Raw genomic sequence first — 13801 nt, 5'->3', positions numbered from 1 at the left:
GAGGATTCAGGTAGGATGCATATAGGAGTGAATAAGGGTGCACACGAGTGATGAGGATTCAGGTAGGATGTGCAGGTGTGAACTAGGTCAACTAGGGTATAGATGAGTGATTCAGGTATAGGATGACCAGTGTGTAAGGGTGTACATGAGTGATAAGGAATCAGGTACGTATGCCTGCTTTGCATATTTGCCACGTCGTGCACACGTATACCATATTTGCATAGGCGGCCCAAAGCACATGAAGCCATAACCCGGTTGGGGACCGCCCAGCTTGAGGTGGGCGGTAGCTGCCCAATGAGATGCAATGATCTCTCCAACCGACAGAAGCAGCCCCTGGCACCCTACTCTACGCCAATCTAGTAGAAGGTTTATAACCGGTTTCTGCTACTCCCTGTGTTGTGCTGCCGCTACCGCTACAGTACATATGGCATGGAGCTGCCTCTCCAGGATACATAGTCAACTTGAGTTCCACGACCTCATACCTTCGCCAAATGATTTTAACATTTATGACTGATGCATTTAATTATATGGTGTTTCTCATTGATTATAAATCATACCAGTTGATCATCTTAAAATAACAGAAGTATGAACTTAACAAAGAAGGTTATGCTAATGTTAATCATCAATTATTCAAATGAGGTCCTTATTAGCATGATTTATTTCAACGATTCACATAACTTCCAAATGCCACAAGTATGAAATTGCCGTCATTTACCAGTATGGAATTATAGTATTTTCTCATTAATTATGCAAATTAGGTCTTCATTTGCATATTTTCTAACTATCAACAGTCCTCCCTTCATCAGTTACAAATGTCACTTATATGAATGATCATATCATGGAACGCAGCGGGTTTTTGAAAAAGCCTCATTAATTATTCAAATTATCTATAATTATCATCTAATCATGCATAGCATCACTTAAGCTATCTGCATTCCAAACATAGTGATTTGTCAACCCCATCTTCACTTATACTATTTTCTCTTTGATTATGCAAATAAGGTCTTCCTTTGCATAGTTGATATCTATTAATATTTCTCTCTTCCTCAGTTACGTATGTCGCATGTTTGAGTCATTTCATGAATTCTTTCCTCATGAATTATGCAAATTAGATACAGATTCACATAATACGTATCCAATTATGTAAATCATCACTCAAGCTATCTACATACCAAAAATCATGACCCTCCATCAAGCCCTTCTTGAGTTATTCTCTTTCAAAGCCTGAAGCAAAACCTGCTCCAACCGGTATATAACAGTACAGATACTGTGTAGTTGAGAAAGCAAAAAAAGTCTATTCCAAAAGCCTTTCTCCTTGAAAAGAGATACCATTTTCTATTTCAGCCTCTCGTGGCAGTTTTCACTGATGATGTTGGGGGATGGGGTGCGGTTACACTGGTGCTAAGATAGTTATCATATATAACAGTATGGGTACTGTGTACATGTAGATAAGAGAGCAAAAAAAATCTATTCCAAAAACCCTTCTCCGTGAAAAGAGACACCATTTTCTATTTCAGCCTCTCGGCGAGGCGGTTACACTGGTGTTAAGATATAACACATATAACACATATAACAGTATCCTATGGGTACTGTGTAGATGAGAGAGCAAAAAAATTCAGCCTGTCAATATCAGGAAAAAATTGATAAGCGTTCTTCTTATGCTTATGGACTATGATTTATATAACGTCATCAGGAAGTCATCACCAGTGATGAACCGAGACGAGGGGGGATACAAGCTCAGCCATATTTGGGATTACGTTCTCGCCGCAAAAGCGCCACCTACATCGGCTACTTATAGCGGTGAGAAGCAGTACTCCAGTCAGAAGCTCTGAAGAAGGTGTCTGACAGACACCGAAACGTCAGCAGGTGAGATTACCTGGTTGTGTTAAAAGAAACTCCAAATATCCTATGTTCTACCAACCTCATGAAATTATTTTTGGTCCACAGTAATATCTATACCTGCCCAGAAGGAAGAAAGATGGAAAAACTTATGAGAAAAGCACAGTCGGCGGTCCGCCCGGACGGTTCGGCCAAGGCGGACCAGGGAAGACCCACGGTGAGCAGCAAGCCTTGGTTTGGAGGTTTCAAGGTGAGCAGGGAAACGTCTAGTACAGAACAGAGAATAAGCCAACAGGACACTTTAGTACAGAACAGAGAAGAAGTCAATAGGACACTTAAGGACAGAACAGGGAAAGAAGAAGTCAAAAGGACACTTAAGTACAGAACAGAGAAGAAGTCAATAGGGCACTTAAGTACAGAACAGGGATAGAATAAGTCAATAGGACACTTTAGTACAGAACAGGGAAAGAAGAAGTCAATAGGACACTTCAGAACAGAGAAAGAAGAAGTCAATAGGACACATAAGTACAGAACAGAGAAAGAAGACGTCAAAAGGACACTTTAGTACAGAACAGAGAAGAAGTCAATAGGACACTTTAGTACAGAACAGGGAAAGAAGAAGTCAAAAGGACACTTAAGTACAGAACAGAGAAGAAGTCAATAGGGCACTTAAGGACAGAACAGGGAAAGAAGAAGTCAAAAGGACACTTTAGTACAGAACAGGGAAAGAAGAAGTCAATAGGACACTTTAGTACAGAACAGGGAATGAATAAGTCAATAGGACACTTTAGTACAGAACAGAGAAAGAAGAAGTCAAAAGGACACTTTAGTACAGAACAGCGAAGAAGTCAATAGGACACTTTAGTACAGAACAGGGAAAGAAGAGGTCAATAGGACACTTAAGTACAGAACAGGGAAAGAAGAAGTCAATAGGACACTTTAGTACAGAACAGAGAAGAAGTCAATAGGACACTTTAGTACAGAACAGAGAAGAAGTCAATAGGACACTTTAGTACAGAACAGAGAAGAAGTCAATAGGACACTTAAGTACAGAATAGAGAAGAAGTCAATAGGACACTTTAGTACAGAACAGAGAAGAAGTCAATAGAACACTTTAGTACAGAACAGAGAAGAAGTCAATAGGACACTTTAGTACAGAACAGAGAAGAAGTCAATAGGACACTTTAGTACAGAACAGGGAAAGAAGAGGTCAATAGGACACTTAAGTACAGAACAGGGAAAGAATAAGTCAATAGGACACTTTAGTACAGAACAGAGAAGAAGTCAATAGGACACTTTAGTACAGAACAGAGAAGAAGTCAAAAGGACACTTTAGTACAGAATAGAGAAGAAGTCAATAGGACACTTTAGTACAGAACAGAGAAGAAGTCAATAGAACACTTTAGTACAGAACAGAGAAGAAGTCAATAGGACACTTTAGTACAGAACAGAGAAGAAGTCAATAGAACACTTTAGTACAGAACAGAGAAGAAGTCAATAGGACACTTAAGTACAGAACAGAGAAAGAAGAAGTCAAAAGGACACTTTAGTACAGAATAGAGAAGAAGTCAATAGGACACTTTAGTACAGAACAGGGAAAGAAGAGGTCAATAGGACACTTTAGTACAGAACAGAGAAAGAAGAAGTCAAAAGGACACTTTAGTACAGAATAGAGAAGAAGTCAAAAGGACACTTTAGTACAGAACAGGGAAAGAAGAGGTCAATAGGACACTTTAGTACAGAACAGAGAAAGAAGAAGTCAAAAGGACACTTTAGTACAGAATAGAGAAGAAGTCAATAGGACACTTTAGTACAGAACAGGGAAAGAAGAGGTCAATAGGACACTTTAGTACAGAACAGAGAAAGAAGAAGTCAATAGGACACTTAAGTACAGAATAGAGAAGAAGTCAATAGGACACTTTTGTACAGAACAGGGAAAGAAGAAGTCAATAGGACACTTTAGTACAGAACAGAGAAAGAAGAAGTCAAAAGGACACTTCAGTACAGAATAGAGAAGAAGTCAATAGGACACTTTTGTACAGAACAGAGAAGAAGTCAATAGGACACTTAAGTACAGAACAGAGAAGAAGTCAATAGAACACTTTAGTACAGAACAGAGAAGAAGTCAATAGGACACTTAAGTACAGAACAGAGAAAGAAGAAGTCAAAAGGACACTTTAGTACAGAATAGAGAAGAAGTCAATAGGACACTTTAGTACAGAACAGGGAAAGAAGAGGTCAATAGGACACTTAAGTACAGAACAGAGAAAGAAGAAGTCAAAAGGACACTTTAGTACAGAATAGAGAAGAAGTCAATAGGACACTTTAGTACAGAACAGGGAAAGAAGAGGTCAATAGGACACTTTAGTACAGAACAGAGAAAGAAGAAGTCAAAAGGACACTTTAGTACAGAATAGAGAAGAAGTCAATAGGACACTTTTGTACAGAACAGGGAAAGAAGAGGTCAATAGGACACTTTAGTACAGAACAGAGAAAGAAGAAGTCAAAAGGACACTTCAGTACAGAATAGAGAAGAAGTCACTTTTGTACAGAACAGGGAAAGAAGAGGTCAATAGGACACTTTAGTACAGAACAGAGAAAGAAGAAGTCAAAAGGACACTTTAGTACAGAATAGAGAAGAAGTCAATAGGACACTTTAGTACAGAACAGAGAAAGAAGAAGTCAAAAGGACACTTCAGTACAGAATAGAGAAGAAGTCAATAGGGCACTTTAGTACAGAACAGGGAAAGAAGAGGTCAATAGGACACTTAAGTACAGAACAGGGAAAGAAGTCAAAGGGACAGTGTGATACAGAACAGAGAAACAAGAAGTCAATGTGACTTTACTTCATTCATTCATTCATCCCTATTGTTCATCATGTGACGTTGATATCATCAGGGAGGTTGAAGACAGACATTCAACATAATGTTACATACTTAAACCTTAGCTATACGACCAATTCCTGTGTTGACCTGTTCTCAGTACCGTTCTCACCTGTGTTTATCATACAGGACATCATTAAGGGGGTGCTGATTGTTCGCAGCTTGGACCTGCTCAGTGGTGGAGACAAGGGAGAGAGCAAGAAGGTCAGTCACGTCATCAGTTGGAGTCTTTCTCTCTATAACGTTACTCAAAATTAGTAGACTTGGTGCAAAATCCTACCCACATATAGGGACACATACTGAACACCATCCATAATCAGGTAAATACACCTGTCATTGGTGCTGAACAACATCCACACAGGTAGAGACACCTGTCCTTGGTGCTGAACACCATCCACCAACAGCTTAGCACAATTATCATTGGTACTGAACACCATTCACACAGGTTAACACACCTGTCCTTGGTGCTGAACACCAACCACACACAGGTAAAACACCTATCCTCAGAGGGACCTTTCCCTAAATCAATGCACCATTCACAGTCTTGATAAAAACAACATGATAGATGTCACATTCTTACAGCAGTTAGTTGTACAAGAAATCAAAGAAACAATTTCCTGCCTCTCACAGGTTGATGTGACAGACGACAGGTGGAAAAGTGCAGCAGTCCTGGTGGAGACTGAGTGGAATTGTCAGCTGATGAGTTTCTGGCCTCAGACGCTCGTTCCATCCAGACTAGTGTGGCCAGTACTGACATGGAGAACCCGACCACAGCAGAGGAAACTAGACCATCACTCCCCACAGTTGCAGAATCTCCTGTGCAGTCTTTGGAGCTCGAGGGAAGGCTGGAGGTAAACAGTTGTGCGTTGTGGATGAAGACAACCACTGTCCATTTACTAAAAGGGGCCCAAACTTACTTCCTGTGGCATGAACTATCTACCACACAAAAATCATGACCAGAGCACTTTCAGAAAATATGCCCTAAAATTTTAAATCTCCGCTGCAGTACCTTAGGTACCCGCTAGAAGGCCCATTTTCGAACTTGACCTTCCTTTCTGTAAACCCTCCCCATCCACTAAATATCGTACAGAACCATAAACTAGCCTCCGTTGCAGGCTCTGAAGCGACTTTTTTGGGGGCTAACACTTTTTGCAGCCAGCCCGTAACTATCAGCCACCCTGTAACTATCAGCCGCTAATCATTGATCACTTACTCAAAAGTAGTTTCTAACGTACCCATGACTCATTCCAAGGCCGTAGACAAATCTCTGCTAACTCATTTCGAACCAAGTGACTACTCAGAACGTGGGCTAATCACCCCCGACCTTGACACGAATAAAAAAAACGAATACTAAATTGCCGTAATGAAGCTAAGCGTGAACCGAATTCGATCTGATGTGATGTAAACAACACTGAACAATGAAGGGAACAAATGCAAGTTTATACGAGAATTTTAAAGAATTTTAGCAAGATTATCCAGGAAAATAAGGAAGAAACTAGAGTTCTAAGGCATCATTCCTTCGCCAAATGATTATGACTGATGAAAATAAGGTCATTTGCATAACTCATATTAGTTGATCATCATCTCTGCCCAAAAAAGTTTTCCAAATTGTGATAACATTAGTCTTATCTTAACAAAGAAGGCTATACTAGCATTTTATCATCAATTATGCAAATGCAGACCTTGCCAATGCAGACATTGGCATAATTTATATTCTGTGATGTTCAAATTCACATAACTTCCAAACCCCACTTGTAAGTTAGATAAAGGTGTTTATGACCTCCGTACTACACACAAGTTTGAAGGTCCAGAGTCCCATTTTCACACGGCGATCTTGAAATTAAAAATCGCTGTGCGAAAAAGTGCACCGTGCCCCGTGCGTGCTGTGACTGGGCACCCTACTTATTTATACACAATCAGGAGGCACCCTGTACATGTTCTCAGCTAGAACTCACGACCCCACCCCCCATTGCATTGGTATACGTTGTCTATTTAACAATGTAACAGTGACTATACGATCACAGCAAGTAGCGAAATAATCTACCCTATATCTGCTTACGACACTTGGGCTACAGCGTACCGGCTTTAAAAGCCCTGTCACACTTGTTCGTACATCATGGCCGTGTAAGTTGCGTGTTAACATTTTGTCATACGCCGGCGTGCGCACAATACGCACCTAATGCGTTTCTCAATCGTTTTGTGAAAGTTTTAGGTACGCAGGCACACGCAAGGCACTTCCCAGTACGCCTGATATTTTTGAAACTTAGTCGAATGGCCAACGCTCTAGAACACGCTTATTTTATTAAACGGCGAAAACGACGTGACGCGCCTCTCCCGTTAAAATACCCTCAAGTAGGCTCTTCTTTAACACTCCTAGCAGAAAGTTAGTTTACTGCAGGTCCATGAAATTTGGTATACTTAAAGAACTAGCGTTGGTGCCCCAACCGGTGGCCAACTTATTGGTGTTAAATGAGTCACACTATAAGAAATTATCCACTGAACATTGCGTATTTTAGACTAATTTTACGCCATTTGTGTTGGCTTGCAGCAGGTATGTAGCGTTCATGAATATTCTTGAAAATCTCTGTGCTGATTTCCAGAAACCTTACCTTTCATTTGATATATAGTTTATTGTTCATTTGAAAACAGGGGAGCGCAGCACCCGTATAGAAAATGTTCACTTTGTTGAAAAACAAGACAGGGCGCCTCCCGCGTTCCGAACACAATTGGAACGCGTCGGCGGGGCAGAAACCACGGGTACTTGATGTTCATTTTTGTCACGGCGTCGTAAACACCAAGAATGCACTAACCCTCTTATGGTTCGTATGTTGATTCTCTCAATCTTTAGCTTTCCATTGGTACGTAGTTTGATGTTGATTTGGATAGTTGAGTACACGACGTAGAATACTGAAAATGTCCACTCCATTATGAAGACGCCGCAACTAGCGCGTTCTACCTGCGCGCGCGGTCGCTCTCCGTGCAATCATGGAACTTCGCGGTCAAAAGTGTAACGGCGTTGTAAGCATGTTAAGTTCATGAATCGTCGTGAAAATTCGTGACCTGATTTTTAGAAACCATGACTTTTATTTCATATATAGCTTATTTTCGACTTGAATATAAGGGAGCGCAGCACCCATATAGAAAATGTTCACTCCGTTAGCTCCTCGCGCGTTCTACCCCGTGAGCATGAAGCCAATGAACCGGTCCGTCTTGTTTTTGGCGACGCCTCAGGGGCGGAGCCTATTGTATAGTACTGCTTTCGGTTTGCCAAATATTCTAGGATTTCCGCGAACGCATTCCCTAGGGAATTAGTTTTTGGCAACGCCTTGCAGGTATGGCCTTTTCTATAGCAAGGACGAATGCCACTGCATACGGCATAGAAAAGGCGCTAGTTATAGTATACACTTTTACAGCTGTTTATCGATGTTTGAAATAAACTTTCTGGATGTTGCAATATATACCCATCCATCACAGCCGTTCCTCAATGTCTTAAACGTTTTTGGTTTTTGTTATCATGAATGACATGCTTAGACTGGCTCTTCTTTTATTGTCATGAGAAACTTTGATTTTGAAAGGTAAATAAGTCACAGCTTTAAAGAAGATGTCCGGATTTTTGCAAAAAGCAGCAACAACAATATGTCACTGCTTTTGACTGATTTTTCTTAGAAGCTTTGCTTCATTCAATAAAAAAATTAAATGCTTGACATGTTACCAACGCATAATTCGAGTTATTTTAGCTGCATCTTTGAAGCTTCGAAAGACTCACATAGTAAGGATAAAGAAAGAACACAGAGAAAAGGCTTTCCGTACACTGGGCACGGGAGACTTAAAAGACGGACTGACTATGACTACGTGATACTGGCTATGCTGACATCAGTCTTAACTGAGGTTCCCTGCTGCTTCTCTGACTGAACATGTTAACATTGCCGTTAGCATGTTAACATGTTTTTATATTCCGTCTTAACAGACAGACCTCAACAGACAGATCTCCGTAGATCGCCTATTGAGCTTCAATGTATAGCGGACTAAACCTCAAAACCTGGCATACTATTTACTCTATTTGGCCGATTTCTACTATTTTCCCAGCGATCGCGCGGAGCCTGGTAGAGGCTTAAAATTACCTGCTAACTCCACAGAACATTGGTTACTGCATCTTTCTGTGAATGCCTTTGTAGTCCACTTCAGTAAAGAATATCACAAAGGAAAACACATTTTTTGGGAATCATGGCACAACGATAACAGAAAACTGTGTCAGTAATTACAAGATTAAGTGTTCCGAGTTGATCAGGTGTTGCACTAGTACTCGTATCTTCTTGCAAGTTGGTGAGAGCGTGCAATCGTATCACAGCTTTCGTGCACACTGATTATTACAATATTCGTTTGGGGTTTTCAATTTAATTTGTGTAAATCCACCCCTAGCCTGTGTTTACAGAAGCTCTCCCTGGCGGAGGTTAATGACCCCCTCTTGGGAGCGGTATCGTCGGGCCGGCCACTAGGAGCGCGAAGTAGTCAGGCTACATCCACCCCAGGTTTGTTTAGAACCGTCATCGGCCAGGTTAATAACCTTGTGTACGATTTTGATATGCATATACAATAGATTACTACTATATACACACAATGTACATATTGAAATAGACAATATATTAGTATATCCGTGGTATAAACATGTTCAAGTCAGTCCGTAAAATTTATTTCTAACTGGCGTCAGGTTTTGTCTCGCTGTAGCAACGGTTGTAGCAACGCGATCTATTGGCTTCACATCGTGGCTCTGCTACAGATCTGGTTCTTTCTCGTTCCCTTCTTTTTGTCGACGACGCTTGTTGTGTGGCTCCCCTCGCGATCGGTCCCGACGTTACGGACGCACGCACGGACGTCTGTTTTGGATTCCCCTAGGGATGCAGCTCGTCTCACCGACATCCAGTAGAAGGTCTCGATCTGCCGACCTCCCCTACATAGGTATCTCTGTGTAGAATGTGGCAGGAACATCTCGTCGTCATCGCTCTCGTCCCGTAAGCTAGGTCGGCCTGTGCAAGTTTAAAGACGGAAACAGTCGGTGGAGCTGGCGACCACAGCGGTTTGATCTGATTTCTAGCTACCAAAATCAGTTAACAAACTGTTTAAAAGAAGCTATGGCAGCCATCCTTAGTATCCCTACAAATATTCCATTGTGTGAAACCGTCAAATTATGAAATCTTTAAAACTCTATCGGCACTTATATGCTTATGAAATCACAATAATGGACTATTCCAAAATTACCCAAATAAATTTTCATCGTCGTTGTTCGGCTGCATGTGTTTTACGTGAACTAAGTCGCCATTTAGATGGTCGTCACAGGACTTATGTTGCAGAATCTTACATTCAGGAGCTGCTGTAGAAAAAAACCACAGCGAACAAAGATTAATATTGTAATACTCTTCTTTTGTCTTTATTGCCTATACATACCAAACAGAGAACACTGTAGAACACCGTGTAACCAACCAGTTCCTAGAAATTTTCTTCCATGACAACCATATTCAACATGTAAACATGTAGATCTATGGATGTCTATCAGTTTTATCTAGATTAAATTTCTACGTTGCGTTGTTGAACTCTACACTTGAATTAGCATCTCCAATACAAAGGCTAGACACGTCCTTTATATTGGACATGTTAAAATTAATTTGTCTGCTAGAAGTTTCTCGTTATACGTGATCTTATCTACTTACACAAATAAATAAACAATACCTCTGCAACTTCGAAAAATCAATGCACATCCACTATCCATAGGTTACTGAACTGTTGTCATATTGGGATATTTGTGTCGGCTGATATATAAACAGGATATCTATGAATCTGTAAGTTTGCAAGAAATATCTCAATGTCGAAAAAATCAAGACAGTCATCACCTCTCTTTTAAATCGTATTAGAAGTTTGCACAAATTAAACGACAGGCGAAGAAACCATTTCTTGGCAGGTAAAGTCTAACACGGTAAAATTCAAACGAATTATAATCAGGTTTATGGTGGACAAAGGGTGCTACCAAATCAGTTTTCCACTACGCAGTGTGCAAGGCATTTAGAAGGCATGTCGTTTGTAACCACTGTGTTCGAAAATAGAATTAATGTAGACTGTTATTACTCCACGAAATAACGGGGTGATCAAACACAGAAACGGCAGAGTCTATGTGTGTACAGAAACATATGCGCCGTGCAAAAGGTTGAGACCTAAAATTGTACTGACCTTTAGACCGCTGTCTTCGCTGTCGGTCCGTCCAGCTCTTTGTCGAAAAGGTGTGGGCCGTTTACTGGCCTTTTCCTCGGCTTTATACGGCTGGTGGTCAATATTAAGTCCACGGATGCCGCAGGTGCCCGCCTTTTCTTCTCATCTTTGCTATCTTGAGAAGTGCCGAGCCACTAGGCCTTCCCCTTTTTGTTCTTGGTGGCCTGGTTTTCGGAATCAAACCCAGAGTGACGATGGATTTTGAACAATGGATCAAACTTCACAATGGCCACATGGCATCCTTAAAGCTTGATTAATTGGTCAACCACCGTCGGCTCTGCCCTGTTGCGTGCTGCTGGTCAGCGGTTGGTTGCACCCTGCTGTGAGTTACGCCCCGCTGTCGGCAGTTGGTTGCGCCCTGCTGTGAGTTACGCCCCGCTGCCGGCGATTGGTTGCGCCCTGCTGTGAGTTACGCCCCGCTGTGGCCGATTGGTTGCGCCCTACTGTGGGCGGTCTAGAAAGTCCCGCCCTAATACCAGTATCCCACCTGGATGCCAGATGGTAATACACACAAAGACCGAGAGAGAAACACATGTTCCGCTTTCAAACCAAAGGTCTAACTGAGGGGATTTGTAACAAAAAAATCATTGCAATTCGCTGACATGTTGTCATGTCCTGGAGCTAGCTCAGTAGCTGGCCTGTTCAGGTCCTGAAAGAATTCTGGCATCCAGGCTATATAGGAATGCTTTCTTTTTGCATACCCCAACCGGTTTTTGTTGTGTTTCTAATGCCGTGTAGTAAGTGTGTGTCTGTGTTCTTCCACATACTAGTTCATATTCTGGCAAACATAACTCATGACATGCAAAAAGCTACGGATAAAGCACGTTGAAATTATTAACCTTTCTCCACAATCTCTCTGTTGATGTTGGTAAGCTAAGATTATATAGACATCTCAAATCTGTGTACGCCATGGAGAATTATCTACAAAGCAAAGACTTAGACATAAAATCATCTTTATATAAACGCAGAGTAAGCGCACAAACATTAGAAGTAGAAAGAGGTAGATACAGACGGTTACCTGTTAACGAGAGAATATATGAACAATGCACAGGAAAAGCGGTGGAAGATGAAATGCACTTTATTTGCCATTGCCCACATTACAGCACCGAAAGAGACAAACTATTTAACCTAGTCAGCAAAATTGTTCTCAGCTTTCAATATCGCACAGACCTACAAAAAACTGCCTTTCTGTTAACACCGGCCAATGCATATATCTCCCAAAACGTAGGAAATATCATATTCCACTGCACACAAAAAATAAATCAAACCCAATAGCAACCGTTTAGATTAGAAGTAGCTCTAGTTGACGACTTTTACTTTGTGTTTATTTCATTACTGTGTTCTTATTATTACCATCATCTCATTTCAACGTATTCTTGCAATTAGCCTCCAGGCATGAATTTGCAATAAACTTATTATCATTATTATTATTATTAATCACGATTTATAATCTATCAGGTTCACTATTCAGAATGTCTGATCGGTAAAACAACTTTGAAACACTAACTGTGCGACGTGTCAGTAGTTGACCCTGATCATAAGCTCTTCTCTCCGAAAATTTCGCCAAATTCATCCCGCGTTATTTCTTCCGTGAACGTTTCTGCTTCTTTTATTGCGTTCTGTTGGTATGTGGTCTTACAAACAGGTAGCACACGGAGGATTTCAGGCCGCAAAAGATATTCTGGGGCGGAAACAGTAAAACTTCAGAAAAGTGTTATGGCATTCGTTCATAGCAGAGGCACAGAAAAGTTCTTTACTACAGAGCACTGTGCATGTTTTGATAGACAAGTTCTGTAACCAAGAACTTTTAAGAGGGCAATGTCATAATTGGTTTCCGTAATGAGAGTTGGACTTAAAAACGCACATGTAGTGAATAGATAGCAAATATAGAAAATATTTTATTCTCCTATGGAACTAAAGTTGAGTGCGCACATGGGCTTGTACGCAAAAGTTTGTACATATCCCTCCGCCGCTGGAGTCAGCTGTATTAAATGCAGTGCTATTAGTATACCATTAAATAAATGACAGAAAAATAAACGTCGCCGAGTATTTATGCTTTGGGTAGCCTTTATACGTTTGTATGTATGTGTGTATGTATGTGTGTGTGAACAGCATACTTGGGACAAGTTCTGTTATTTGAGTGAACTGGAACATAGGGCTTACTGAACGTTGGGATTTCGAAACATAGAGATTTCGGAACATAGTAATTTCGGAACATAGGGCGGTCAACGATGTAAACATGCAGGTCTTGAAGACTAAGTCATCGATCTCAGTATGAGTATATAACGTTACAGCACGATAGATTATGACAAAGTTGTGTTACCAACCGATTAAAATTTGTCACAAACTGATGCCAAAGTTGAGCCTTTGCTTTTTTTTATTACCTGTTTGGCAAGCGATTTAATTCTGTAAAAGGAAACAGTAATTTTTCAAGGAACTTACCACGAGGGGTCAGATCTATGAGATCGACGCCATCGGGCTCAAATTGACAGCATCCCGCGGTGGCTTCTGTGTCGCTCCCGGTGGCATCAGGGTGGGCTGGCTACTTCATTTGAGCTTGGAGTATGCATGCTAAAATGTTCTGAGTGGACGTCACTTCAAGACCTGACCTATGTGAAAATGTAAGCGACTAAGCGTTTGGGACGCCGTCCCTGCGCGTCCCAAGTCGTTCCAAACGGGCAAGGCGCGTTTTTGGCCGCCTCGTCCTCGTCCTCGTCGGACTAAGGCCAAGAGTATATACCTACATATATATATATATCTCCTTCGTCTTTTATCTCTTAGTCTACTGATATTTGAACGTTGGGGCACCACACAAGATCTGG

At 41.1% G+C, this 13801-nt stretch overlaps 1 long non-coding RNA gene across 1 annotated transcript; it reads right to left on the bottom strand.

Moving 5' to 3' along the window:
- Nucleotides 1-8248: 8248 nt before the first annotated feature.
- On the bottom strand, nt 8249-10241 carry LOC136443410 (uncharacterized). The gene is made up of 2 exons (XR_010757148.1): nt 9978-10241; nt 8249-9745 (listed from the first exon to the last, which is right to left on the bottom strand). It is a non-coding gene; the product is annotated as an uncharacterized lncRNA (long non-coding RNA).
- Nucleotides 10242-13801: the final 3560 nt, after the last annotated feature.

Source organism: Branchiostoma lanceolatum, chromosome 10 (assembly GCF_035083965.1).
Source record: "Branchiostoma lanceolatum isolate klBraLanc5 chromosome 10, klBraLanc5.hap2, whole genome shotgun sequence".
Classification (NCBI taxonomy): domain Eukaryota; kingdom Metazoa; phylum Chordata; class Leptocardii; order Amphioxiformes; family Branchiostomatidae; genus Branchiostoma; species Branchiostoma lanceolatum.
This window is presented reverse-complemented; position numbering and strand designations above follow the sequence as displayed.